General features: G+C 37.9%; 1 long non-coding RNA gene across 1 annotated transcript in view; it reads left to right on the top strand.

The window, feature by feature from the left end:
* The window catches only part of LOC123331111, a 30303-nt gene extending 18881 nt beyond the window's left edge, over nucleotides 1-11422 (top strand). Inside the window, exon 2 of the long non-coding RNA XR_006547572.1 lies at nucleotides 11211-11422. This is a non-coding gene — a long non-coding RNA (uncharacterized LOC123331111). The remainder of the gene's footprint in view (nucleotides 1-11210) is intronic.
* Nucleotides 11423-14462: the final 3040 nt, after the last annotated feature.

Here is a 14462-nt window from a genome sequence, read left to right on the forward strand (position 1 = left end):
TGGTAATATTGCACTGAAGGGCACATTAAAGTGTTTTTAATTCCATCTGCAGACATTAAACCAATGTGGAAGCTAGCAATTTTATTGGCTCTCTATAGAGCCTTTTCTACCACAGGAAAATAAAGAAAGCATGTTATAAAAATAAAGTTCTGTGGGGATGTCCTTAACAATATATAGTCCTTTTTTCTAAGAAAAACATTCTTATACCATATCCCCAGGACAATGAACTAGGATGTATGTGGTTGTATGTTCTACAACATACATATTGTGTGCGTGTGTGTGTGTGTGTGTGTGTGTGTGTGTGTGTGTGTGTATACACACATACTTGACTGGAGGCTCAAATGTTAAAGAACCTGCCTGTAATGCAGGAGACCTGAGTTCAATCCCTGGGTTGGGAAGACCCCCTGGAGAAGGGGATGGCAATCCACTCCAGTATTCTTGCCTGGAGAATTCCATGAACAGAGGAGCCTGGCAGGTTACAATCCATGGAGTTGCCAAGTTGGACATGACTAAATGACACACATGAGATATATACACACACACACACACACACACACACATACATACACATATACTTTTCCACATTATTTATTTTGAAAAAAGTACATAAAAGTGTGTCTTTGAGGGATGAGCAAATAAGTGTAGAAGAAATTGACATCTCCACATAGCTTCCAAAGCTCTTGGGAATTACTGACCTGAGATTTTAACTCCAGGAAGGGCTTTCTGGTAGCAGCAGCCTCTCTGACTCGTTTGTCAGCTGGTGGTTAGAGCCTGTTTCATACAAAGTTGCCAAGACGAGACTGAGACCGTCACTCAGCCTCGGTAGTTAGTACCTCTTGCTTCACTAACTGATGATGTCAAAATTCTGGTAACAGCAGTGGGAGAGAAAGATCTTTTAGATCACAGTGGAGCAGTTAACTAGAAGTTGCTTTGGGGAAGCTCGATCTTAAATTCTGCAGGGAAATGCCTCAAGTATTTGCCTGCAATAAAAGCAAAAGTAGAATCATCTCAACTTGAACACTTAGGCACTTCTGTTAGACATAGAAAATATCAACTACAAAAATGTGGAAACACTAATATATTCAAAAATTCCAGAAAGATTATAATACGCGTTTTAAAAGGGACAGCAGGTGGTAACATAATCTGAGAGTTGTAAACAGTGAACAGTTAGTTCCTCCTAAGGACTTTGCCACCCTTTACTCAATTTTTCAAAATTAGTAGCTGAATACTGAGTTTGTTGTGGAGCACTTTGATCAAAGACAGAGCTCATTTGCTTGTTCTTCCTTCATGGGATGCAGGTTAAAGCTGCCTAAGGTTTCATACATTTCTAAGATGAAAGAAGTGTTTTAAAAATTTGTGATTCTTTTATTTATTCCTCAATTCAACAAATATTTATTGACCATGGACTCTGGAAGCAAAGTCTAGGTATAATTTAATTATCTGCCATTTAATAACCCTGTTCTATTATTTTAATCATTTTTAAACTAATATAGATGCTGCATAATATTATATGTTACAGGTATACAGTATAGTGATTCACAATTTTTAAAGGTTATGCTCCATTTATAGTTAATATAAAATACTGGCTTTATCTTCCATGTCATTCAATATATTATTGCTGTCATAATAGTCTGTACATTTTACTCCTACACCCATATTGTACCTCTTCCCTCTCCCCACTGTTAACCACTAGTTTTCTATATCTGTAAGTCTACTTCTTTTGTGTTATATTCACTAGTTTGTTGTATTTTTAGGATTACACATATAAGTGATATCATACAGTATTTGTCCAACTACTTTCTAGTTTAGCAATTTATAATATGTGCCAAGTTTCATAGTCAGTATTTAGGTAGCAATTTCCATGTATTTTTAGTCTGAAAAACATGATCTCATTTAAAACCCTTTCTCAATTTGATTTAAAGCCAATTTTCACTTAAGGTATTTTTCCTTCTTTACTGTCCCAAAGATACATATTTAGATGATCTTTGGCTTTAAATTACAACTGTTCAGTCAGCCTGTTAACAAACACTGGTAGTTGTTTAAGCTGCAGCATCTTATGATTCTATTGAACATTGTTGAAAACAACATGACTATGATCAAATCAAACCTGCAGTGGGTCTCTCTAGAATTTGACCATTGTGTGTTTCTATTGAGTTTCTATGTGGTCCCAAATAAGGCTCTCTGCTTATCCAATAATGGAGTGTGTAAAAACTACAAAAAAGACTGAACTGCAAAGGATCCTTTGCTAACTCTACTTCTCTGACTTTTGATGAGTCAATAACAGTTTGTTATAGTTTCTGACAAGGGCCTTAAGTACTAGCATTCCTGGGATATTGATAAAGGCAAATTCTTTTTTTTAAACTGTAATTAAAAAAATGTTTAATTGATGGAAAATTGCTTTATAATGTTGTGTTGGTTTATGCCAACAGTGCGAATCAGTCATACACACACACACACAGGTGCGCACACACGCATATCTATACTTACCTCCTTTCCCTCTTGAGCCTCCCTCTCCTCCCCTCATCCCACTCCTCTGAGTCCTCACAGAGCTCCAGGCTGGACTCCCTGTGTTATATAGCTACTTCCCACTATCAGTTTTACACATGATAGTGTATATATGCCAATGCTACTTTCTCAATTCATCCCACCCTTACCTTCCCCTCCTGTGTCCACAAGTCATCCTACACTTTCAACATAAGATGTGTAGATGGCAGGCTGACATCTTTTTGTGAACAAGCATACAATGTCTTAAGCAAAGCTCCTACATGAGGCGGGGACCTATGCTATGGCTTCCCCATGCTGGAGCCTCCTAATCGTCTTCCTACTAATTCTCTTTTCTGGCTTGTTTTTTAGGAAATGAATATGTAATTAGGTGCAGATTTCCCACCAACACCAAAAAATGTCCCCAACTATTTAAAAAGCAAGGATAATATTGTGGCTTTAGAAAATAATTTCTTTTTTACTAACACACTTTGTAAGAAATGGTTAGACTTTCATATTCTTTCCTCATATCTGAGAGACTTTATAGTAAATTGGATATTATTGCTAAATTCTAAGCTAGAATTATTTTTAATTTAGATATAAGAGACTGTCAGCAATAGACAACTTGTAAATTCTAATAAAAAATTAGTGATCACTGCTATTTTTGCCCCATGTATTTGCCATGAAGTGATGGGACTTGATGCCATGATCTTAGCTTTTTGAATGTTGAGTAATAGGCGTGGTCCTCACTCAAATTCCCTTTACTAGAATAGCATGCAGGTCCCTCAGTTGTTGTCAGTTTTCATACCCAGAGCTTCCCTCTTTTCTGAAGAATTTCCCTAGGCCAGTAAGAGTGACCTCGTCACTAGGAAACACATAGAAAATTCCACCCTTTTCCGGAGGGGAGGATCTGATGCCTCAAAATCTAGCTGCTGAGTAGAATGACAATGCACCCTGCTTCAAGGGAACCCAACTTGTGGTGGTCAATCTGGGGAATGGTTGACAGTCACATCAAATTTCCTCCTAATTTTCCATTTTATGGCATAAGACTGAGAATTTACTAATTCAAACACCTTTGGCAGGCCATTTGATTTCTTAGGTCACTTAATAAAACCATAAGTATTTGATCGATTTTGATTCTTCATTTCCCAGACTGTTGGAAAGAGCAGAACAGAAGTAGGTTGTGGGGAGGAGAAACCTAATATAAGTTCTGATAGTTTGTCAACTCAGGTTTTCATGAAAGATTTTAATAATATAGTTAGACATAAATTCTTAGCAGGTACTGAACTGACTTTTTTTGAATAACTCTCATGGAGAGCTATGCCTTACGGAATTTTTTTAAATTCCTGCATTTGAATGGTAGATGAGGTCATGATTATTTGTGTGAGAATTAACATATACATATGAGTATGTACAGTAAAAACTAAAGCATTCAAAATGCATATGATCATTCTTAAATAAGATAATTCCTCTTCCAAAAATGTCATAATTCTAACCACTCTAAATCCAGTCTTAGAAAAAACACACACACACACACACAAAACAAAACAATAAATCCAGTCTTAAATAACAGTTTATTCATTGATTAATTCCTTCAGTCACTTAGCAAGTATTTTTTGAGAGACTAACATAAACCAAACACCTTAAAATGAGCTGAGATTCAACAGCGGGTAATTCCCTTTCTGCACAAAGCCTACAGCCAGTCAACAATATGGACTAGACATGGCCATGGGCTATAACAATACAACATGAAAGTGGTGAATTCTCTAAGGAAGGAAGGAACAGCAGAACACAATGGAAATACACTTAATTAGAATAAGGATCTGAATAGCTTCCTGAAAGAAGTGACACTTTAGCAAAGACCAAAAGAATGAGGGAGGAGAGAGCTCAGAGGAAAGGACAAGTGCCAAGGCTCAAAGGTAGAGCACTGTATATTTGAAGAACTAAAGTTAGGTCAGGCCAGATTGAAATATATATATATATAGAGAGAGAGAGAGAATACAAAGGGAAGAGGTCATACAATATGAGGCTGAAATGCTAAACAGTCCATCATCGGAGAGTCTCGTTCAAATATTGTGTTCTCTTTGTTATGTAGTTAGAATAGGAAAAAGGAATCCAGAATGCCGGTGGCTAAAAGACAAGGGGAAAGCCTGCGAAAATAGAACAAAGGAAGGTCTGAGGACTGGAGTGAGGACTTCAGGTAGAACAAACAGCACTCCTGGCTAATCCCAATTTACATAGGGCAGGCCCAGGGGGAGGAGAAAAATATATAAAAAGAGGAGCCAAAGGACCAGGTGTCTCCCTCGCTCTGTTTTGCTCTCTTGCTCGCTCGCTCTCCTCTTCGAGTCTTTTGGGTTATTATGCCCTCATGCCTCGAGGATGTATTTTCCTTTATTTTCTAAATAAAAATGAGCTGTAACACGGAGCTGTGACACTGGTCTGTCAGAAAGCTGTAACGGTGTCCCATCTGAGAGCTGTAATGCTGGTCTGTCGCTTCAAATTTTTCTTGAGACGAGACAGAGCCAAGGAAATTACACACGCCCCCAACATCTTGAAAATAGGCTCAGAGGCTGAGGTCTTGATATAGGAGGTTTACCGGGGAGAGTTTTCAGTATCAACACCTGTGAGGCAATGAAGTCATTCTACTACCCAACCTCTCTCTCCCTGGGCTGGGAAGTTGGGCTGTAATATGATCACAACAAAGTCTTCAGCCAATCCTACAAGAAGCTCTGAAATAGGGACGGACCTTCAGAGTAGTCTATGATTGTATTCAGGAAACTAGAATTTTATGCTTCTGAATGGAGGTGTCATTAGATGACGGCTGTCCTGGGGAGGGTATAAACTTGTGCATGTAGGTTCTCTCCAGCTGAGGGAAAGTCCCAGGGAAGGACAGAATTTAGAGCTGTTAGCTGCAACACTACAATGAATACTTGAATTTTCAAAGAGGTCTAGGAAGTGCATCCCATTGTAATAAAGTATATTAAAGATGCACTGTATAAACCATTAGAATGGGAAATGGGGGTTTAAGCACAATAAAAGAAGAGACACAATATGATGTGTTGACCCTTTGTGACCCTATGTCTGACCCTTTGTGACCCTATGGACTGTAACCTACCAGGCTCCTCTGTCCATGGGATTCTCCAGGCAAGAATACTGGAGTGGGTTGCCATGCCCTCCTTCTGGGGATCTTCCCAACCCAGGGATTGAACTCATGTCTCTTATGTCTCCTGCATTGGCAGGGTTCTTTACCACTGGCACCACCAGGGAACAGATGGTGGCTTGAAGCAGGGTAGTGGCAGTAAGAATGAAGAGTTATTGATAGGTCTCAAAGATACTTTAGAAGTAGAAGGGCAAGATTTGGCAATTTGTTATGAAAAGGAGAGAGGAATCAGTCTATAACCCAAATTTTTAGCTTGGGTAACTGTGAAAGGAAACAAAGTAAGAGAATGCAATTTTTAAAATTGTTAATTACATTTTTTAATGATAGGATGATGGTAAATTCAGTTTTGAAAACACAAAGGTTAACAGGAGCATACATGTGAGATTACTAAAAAGTATAAGAATTAAAGAGTCTGGAATATAGGAAAGTGCTACAGACCAGAAACAGACATATGGGGGCCATCAGTATAGGGCTTCCCTGGTGGCTCAGACTATAAAAATCTCGGCTGCAATGCAGGAGACCTGGGTTCAATCCCTGGGTCAAGGAAGATCCCCTGGAGAAGGGAGTGGCTACCCTTTCCAGCATTCTTGCCTGGAGAATTCCATGGAAAGAGGATCTTTGCAGGCTATAGTCCATGGGGTGGCAAAGAGTTGGACATGAATGAACAACTAACACTATCAGTATAGACGTGGTAATTGTGGCCCCCAAAGAGATCAAGATGGCTCAAGATAGTGTATAAAGTAAGGAAAACAGAAAACCTAGGGAGGAATCATGAAGATTTGATTTTCTTTTTCAATGAAGCTTTCATTAAGTTCGTACCCTGTACTTTCAACATAAGAAGGAGAGGGGAGAAAAGAATAGTATTTTTTTGGACATCTTTGTTATAGCAAACGTATCTCAGTATCTTATTTTACAACCCTATGATTTTGGATTATCATCACCATTAAACAGACAAGAACAAAGCCTCAAAAAACTTAAGCAACTTCCAGAAGACATAATGATATCAAGTAGTGAAGCCAGAAGCTCAATTTCAGTCTGCCTAACTGTGTTGTACTATGGTTTTTACACTATACTGAGGCTAACTTCAAATGATCATATACTTCAGGTTTATTGTGAATTATAGTTTTTACAGTCATGATCTTACTTTGGTTGATATAGCAGCATTTAAACATTAAAAAGTAAAACTAGAGAATTCAAATCTGCTTCAGGGAATAAAGATAGGGTCTCCTACATTCTTAAATCTTAAAGAAGATGTAGACATGTATTCTCATCAAATAGAAGAATAAAAGAAAAGGGCTTTACCTTTCATTAACCACTTTGTAAAGAACTGCTTCTATTTATTCTAAAGGGAATTAAAAATGTATAACTATAAGCATTTAGGACAAATTTACCTCACAACAAAAGTGTATGTACTGTTAGCACTGATGTTATTTATTTATGTGTAAGCTAGAATTACATGCACATCTAGGACCCAGGCTTAAGAAAATGAAAGGGTTTCTCAGGGCTGGAGAAACTATGACTATGCAGAGGCCAATTCTAAGCTTTCTTGCAAAGGTTCTGAAAACTGCCAGCCACCCCATGGTTTCTGTTGATAGAGATGCATCCACAATGCTTAATCAGTGCTCTGTCTTGGTTGATAACCTGCAAACATCTTCTCTAACTCAGAATGGGAGCTTAATCTTCATGCTGGGGGACTGAGAGAGAGAGTAATGGTACCACCAGGAATTGGGTGCTATAGTCATAAGTGTGACACCATCCATCAGCTCTAGGCTTCCTGCGGATACATCCTCCACATAGAAGTAGCATCCACTTATCACCACCCCAGTGGTGAGGCTTGAATACATTACCTTTAATGAAAGGTCACTTAGGTCAAGTGCAATTATATGAGTGGATGCCGTTTAAAACTGGAAAACCTCATAAAGTCTTGAAATTAATGTTAAGTTATACGTATTTCAGAATTCCCTGCAAGCCCCAACCAGGAGCAGAAAGACATTGTTTTAAAATCATCCTTTATCTTTTTAAATTTCTTTGGGATGCTGGTTTTGACATTAAGATTTAACTGGGCTAAAAGCTGCCATGTAGCCCATGAAAAATTATCTTGCTACTTAAGAAGAAAAACATTTGAAATGTGCAGGTCCCATTCATCATGAATGTGGCTTTTTTTTTTTTAAAGGATGAAAATAGAAGAGGATTGTGATTTAAAAAAAATACATAATTTTAAAACTTGAAGAGATTAAGATGCACTTACATTTAGTCTCATTTATTTTGTACATTGTTATACAGGTTATACAGATTCACAGATGGGAAATATATTCAAGGTCATACAAGAAAAGAATATTTAATGGTAAAAGTTGGACTCAAAACCAAGTATTTTATTCCAATTGAAAATATATGTCACAGCACTGCAGTGCTTTGCTTCATAATTTTTTGATAAGTATAGGATGATAAAATACTATCAACTGATATGCACTAGGTAAAAATGTTAAGTCATACATTTAGAAATTTCAAGGACACTAAAAATGTGCTAAAACTAAAGACTCAATTTGCCTGGGGTAATGGCATTGCTCAGTTTTAAAATATCACACATAAATCAGTCCTTTAATGAATTTCATTTTATTGCCTTCATTTCTTTAAAAAAAAAAAAAAAGTTTCCCCTGTCATTGAAGATGTGAAATAAAATGCATCAACAGGAATTAACAGGCAATAGAACTTGATGAATTCTCCTGGAGAATATTTTTATGATGAAAGCTTGGCATATGTTCCTGTGATTAATCATGATAATACACAAAAGCTCAGCTCCACATAAATAGCCTATTCCTTCTTTCTGGTATATTCTTCTCTTTTTTCTTCAAAGATGATTAAGTGCTCCACCCTCTCCATAGTCTTCCCTGTGATAACCCCACCTCCACTCCTCCATCCAAATCCCACTTCCCCCAAGAAGATATCTCAGATAACCAAAGGAGGAAAGGATCTTGTTCTCCTTTGAATCCCAATGTACTTCAGACTTCCAGCACCCAACACTGATCACACAGTATAATATCAGCATGTATTCTCTAGACCTTAAACATTCCAAAAGGATTGAGTTTTATGTTCCAGAAGATAGGTGTGTGGGTAAGGAGTCAATAGATATTCCTTGCCAATATAGTGAGTACATAACAAATGACTAAACACATCAGAAACTAAGATACTTTAAAAATTCAATCAGTGGGTCATTGGTTACCACACAAGCTAAAAGTAAGCTTTCCCTAGGAAACATGGATACTTCTAGTCTGATCACCTTTCCTATTAGAGGAATGTGAGAAGAAAAAGGAATTAATTAAAAAAAGGTCAAATAAAAGATTTTCAATTTAATGTAATCTGAAGGTTTAGTTGACTAAAAACAATCTTCCTCTGGCTGACCAGGGACCAAGATTCCCATCTTTACCCAATGGAAGCAAGAAGGGTAGAAGTGAAAACTATTGACCAGTTGTCACATGCCCAGTGACAAAGTTTCCTACTATAATTTATGACAGTCCTATGAGAGAGGCATTATTATTCCCATTTTCTACCCTACAATATTTGCCCTGGCTGCTCTGGAACCAGGAATTCAGAAAGAATATGGTCAAGATGTGGCGTTTCGTGTATGTAATATTTCCTCTGCTCTGTTTTATAAAATAAATTTATGTTAAATGAAATAGTGTAAGTGTTTTTAACACTCATTAGTATATATCAAATGTTATTGCTTATTAAAGGTTAACAATGAGGGCTTAACAATTAAATATCAAACTGTTGACACATTACATTTAAAAATTATCTTACATTAGTGAAGAAAGATTATGAGTTGGAATGTGCTCTAGAAATATCTTTTCTTTAAATAGCACTAATCAAAGTCAAGTTTCATCTGATTATGAATTTATCAAGCTAGCCATGTGGAGCAATTGCAAAATTGGGGTTTCCTCTAACCTCCAAATCCTATGACTGGTTGATTTATAATGTTCTTTAATACTGGAATTAGAGTAAACTTTTTCCACCCCATTAAGCTTGCTGACAGAGTAGTTCTATGTATACGTGGAATTTTCCTGCATTTGGAGCCCTCTTGCCTATCTCCTGCTAAGAGGGAAATGTTTTCTAATCTGAAGACATTTGCAGCTGTTGGACTAGTTGACTAATCAATTTTGAGGTTTTTTTTCCCCAAAATAAAAATCATCTGGGGACTATTTGTTACTCAGAATAATAAGAGCTTGGCATTTCTGAACATCTGTTCATCACTGGATTTTACAAGTGTTCTGAGCCAACCTCTGAAATCCTGAGCTTCTCTTCCAAAATCCATGTAGAGACCTGAATAACAGAGATTCTCCATGGCAGGTGTGGGGTTAGGAATGAACATTCCTTGTTCGCACTTTCTAACTTACATCAAGGAGGCCCCATATTTGCTTAGTAGTATCCTGTGGTGTAAGAAGATGCAAAGAGCCCTACATGCAGAGTTCTACTGTCCTGATGCATCTGGGCTCCATTTTAATAGAAGCAAAGAATCAGATAAGTGACTGCCTTAAAGACCTCATGCAGATCTGGTAAGCATCTAGGTCTCTAGGGAATAAAGTTATGAACATGCCTTGTAAAGTATCAGTCATGTTTACACTAACCACTGCAAGGAGATCCAACCAGTCCATTCTAAGGGAGATCAGCCCTGGGTGTTCTTTGGAAGGAATGATGCTAAAGCTAAAACTCCAGTACTTTGGCCACCTCATGCGAAGAGTTGACTCATTGGAAAAGACTCTGATGCTGGGAGGGATTGGGGTCAGGAGGAAAAGGGGACGACAGAGGATGAGATGGCTGGATGGCATCACCGACTCAATGGACATGAGTTTGAGTGAACTCTGGGAGTTGGTGATGGACAGGGAGGCCTGGCGTGCTGCAATTCATGGGGTCGCAGAGTCGGACATGACTGAACAACTGAACTGAACTGAGCACAACATTCTCATCAAGTTCTTCAGTTACCAAAAAAGTGTGCGGGGCGGGGGGTGGGGGCGGGTGGCAAGAGGAGGGTGACTCAGTTTATATAAGGTCACTATGAAGAACATGTTTAGAGGTTTTGCTGAATGGAATACATTTCAAACTTTTTATAATCCAGCTATATCTACCAAAAAATTCTAGGTTGTTTATTTTTCATTTCAATAATTTATTTTTTCATTTATTTTACCCTAGTCAAGAAATCCTATATGTTGGTCAAGCCCTAGGTGATTCAGACAGTAAAGAAGATGCCCACAATGCCAGAAATCCTGCTTTGATCCCTGGGTTGAGAAGATCCCCTGGAGGGCATGGCAACCCATTCCAGTATTCTTGCCTGGAGAATTCCATGGACAGCAGAGCTTGGTGATCTACAGTCCATGGGATCCCAAAGAGTCAGACATAGCTGAGCAATTTTCATTCATTAGGGACAAATATCTATGTGGCCTCAGGCAAGTTATCTACTTTTTTCACATCTTTTTCTAACTGAAAAGTTGCAAAGTAGGAAAGAAATGAGGCAAAAGGAACAAATGGGTCTGGGTTACCCAGGTCGACATTTACAGCCTTAATTTTCTACCCCCAGAGGAACACTGGCCTTAAACAAAGGGAGCTCTGCCGATTTTAGAGTTCTACATACTTGCAGATGTTTGCATCAAATTGAGAGAGTCAAGACTGGCAATTTGAAGACAGCACTTCTAGAACTGTGTTGCAAATACAATAGCTTAATTTGGAATTCTGTCTAAAAGTGACTTTGAGGACTTTGTAGAAGTAATAAAGGATGGTACACAAAAAATGTATGTTGACTGTTTGATTTGCTGATACACTAAAATTTTTTATTGAACTGAGGTCCATCCTGTGTGTTGTGTTAGGTCGCTCAGTCGTGTCTGACTCTTTGCGACCCCACGGACTGTAGCCCGCCAGACTCTTCTGTCCATGGGATTCTCTAGGCAAGAATACTGGAGTGTTTTTCCATTTCCTTCTCCAGAGGCCCATCCTGAGAAAACATAAATTCTGAAAGTAAATTAATACTAAGGGAATCTTGGAAGAGCCATGTGCACTTTCTCCATCTTTTTTCTTTAATACAAGGAGAGGTAGGGTAGAGTGCTGAAATCTGTTTAACACCTATCATAGGGTTATTATAAGAATAAAGTAGTAAATCAAATGTGAGAGTCTGGGGAAACTAAAACATATAATACCAGGTCAAAATATTAAACTCTATTAATAACATATATCATTTTTATAACTTTTAGAGTATTTTCAAATAGACTACCAATGTCCAGCTTCTCTTAATCTTTACATTTGAATTTAATAAGCATGTAGAGAACTAAGTAAAGCTGCTCTTAAAACTAGGTTTAAAAAAATGGTTTTTAATCAAGCCACTGCCTGTTCTGGAAAAAATAAATGTAACAGCAGCTATTAAATGACATTTTCAATGAAAATTTGGTGTCCTTTTACAAAGTAAAACATCTTTTTAAAGGATATATCATTATTCCTAAGTTTTTATATTTAATAAAATCTGTATTTGTGTATGTTTGTTTTTCTTAAAAAATTGAACACATCTCTTTCTTCTTCCCAGGGACCTATCTCAACATCCTCCCATCCACATATACTCCCATCTGGATGGTTCTCCTTTTTGTCTAAAAGCTTAGATATTCTGGTGTGTGTATGTGTGTGTGTTTAATGAAGAATGGCAGCTCTGAAGGAGGCAAGAAAGCTTTTTTTTTTGAAGAATGCCTCTTTCTAGTTGAAGTAGGACACCTGCTTTGAATATATTCTAGCGTGTTAAGAGGAGAATCCAACACTGAAAAATATGGAAAGGCAAAATTACAAATCCACAAACAACCTGGTTCATTAGCCACAGATTACAGAACAGATTTAAGTGAAAGAAGTCTCTGGACTGCCTGGGGAGTCATCGTTAGCAACAATCATTTCCTTCCTCTCTCTCTCTCTTCCAACCTTTGTCTCTGTCTCCTTCCTCTCCTTTTCTCCTGCTGGAAGTCTGATTCAGAGCAACAGATGCACGGCAGAAGAGCAATAGACACAAAACCCCAACAATGAGCCTAAGAAAACCTTGTCAGCGCTGGCCACCATTCACATTCGGCAACACAGTAACTGGCCAATAAAACACCTGCTTTGATCATTTTACTTATTGTCCATGAACCTTGGATTGCGGCGTCACTTAAGTACAGTTGCTTGTCCCCAGCTCCTTAAGGAAAGAGATCACTTGAAATAACCGGGCTCCTCAGGCCCTTATCACATGAATTGCGTGAGCCTCGTCCTAGTCAAGTCCAACACAGACTCAAGGGCACTAAAGTTAATCATACCTGCACCAGGTAGGTAATAGATTTTTCAGGCCACTTCTCTGTTTCTACTGATACATAATCTACTTCTTCATTTTTATAGAATAGCCTTCATATTTTAACTATTTAGAGGTCATCTCAGAGCTCTCTAGAATTTTTTTTCTAGAGCTGAATTTTTGTCTTCATTAGCCCAATTTTCTTATAATAGAAATTAGGTTGCTTTCATTCAGTTACATGTTTCTCTGTCTCTGTGTCCCTTTCTCTTTTCTCTCTCTTCACCCCTCTTTCTCTCCCCCATCCCCTCCCCCTCCCTTGCCCACCCACTTAGGACCACTGATACTTAGCTCCCTGGGAAGTATAAAAGAAGTTTATAATCACCTCAGGCTGATTATCTGTGCTATTAGTGTGCTATTAGACAGTTATTCTTTTCCTCCTCCTTTGTTATTAAGAGAACCCCAGTTTAGTTTGAAACATCTAATAATACAACTTGAAAGCTATCTTTCCCAGCTTCCTCTCTCACAACCCATAAGTGGCCATATAACAATTCTGGCCAACGAGGCCCGTGAATAAGTCAGCTGAGGATTTCTGAGAAATTCACTTTCCTGACATGGGCTCTAAACCTTCCTCCTTGTATTTTCCTACATCCTGCCTGAAATGCCAAAGTGATATCCTTAACTAAATGCTATGATCAGAATGGATTAGAAACTGTTCTTTCAAAATTCATATATACAAGCAATGTTTCTTAGAGCATGGGAAACTATTCCAGTTTGGGGAACTTTTACTTAAAATGTAAAATTATAGGCCTGAATTCCAGGTACTACAATGCAAACATTCGAAAATTTATACCAAAATATCTCTGAAGGTAGAAGACAAAGGACACTATCACATCTGCAGGTGCAAAATATCATCAATCATGCCACCAACACCAGGAGAGATCCCCCACCCCGCCATTAAATCCTCTCCATTCTCTAATCTCAATAAATAATAACTGGCAAAAGATGATATATTTTCAAAAGACGCTTAAACTGCAAAGATGAAAGTAGGCCAAGAGAGCGTCATGACCACAATAACTTATGCTCCCATTTGAGAAATGGCCGCTGAGCCAGGGACAACATTTCTCAGCCTTTCATTGCATCTAGGTGGAGTTATGTGACTCTTCCTCACCATCTAAATATAAATAAATATAAAAATAAACCAGTCATGTGTGCTTCTTCTGGGCTGAAGAGGTAGGTGTAACTCTTCATTATGTCTGTTTTTTTTGTTTTTTTTTTTTTTTGTTTGTTTTTTTTCGGTCTGTTAGCTGATTTAGGGTACCTCGAGGCAAGAGGAGCCACAGAAGGACTCATGAATGATTATGTGGAAGGTCACTTGCCAACTAGGAACAACCACAGGGATCTTTGCATGAGTAAGAAACACAATTTCATTGTACTAAGCTACCAAGACTTTTGGGAGTATTTGATGCTGAAATTAGTGTTACTCTAATTAATACTAAGGGCAAAAAACTGAAATCTCAAACTTTACTGAGCTAAGCCTGA

The sequence above is a fragment of the Bubalus bubalis genome, chromosome 2 (assembly GCF_019923935.1).
Source record: "Bubalus bubalis isolate 160015118507 breed Murrah chromosome 2, NDDB_SH_1, whole genome shotgun sequence".
NCBI classification, from domain to species: domain Eukaryota; kingdom Metazoa; phylum Chordata; class Mammalia; order Artiodactyla; family Bovidae; genus Bubalus; species Bubalus bubalis.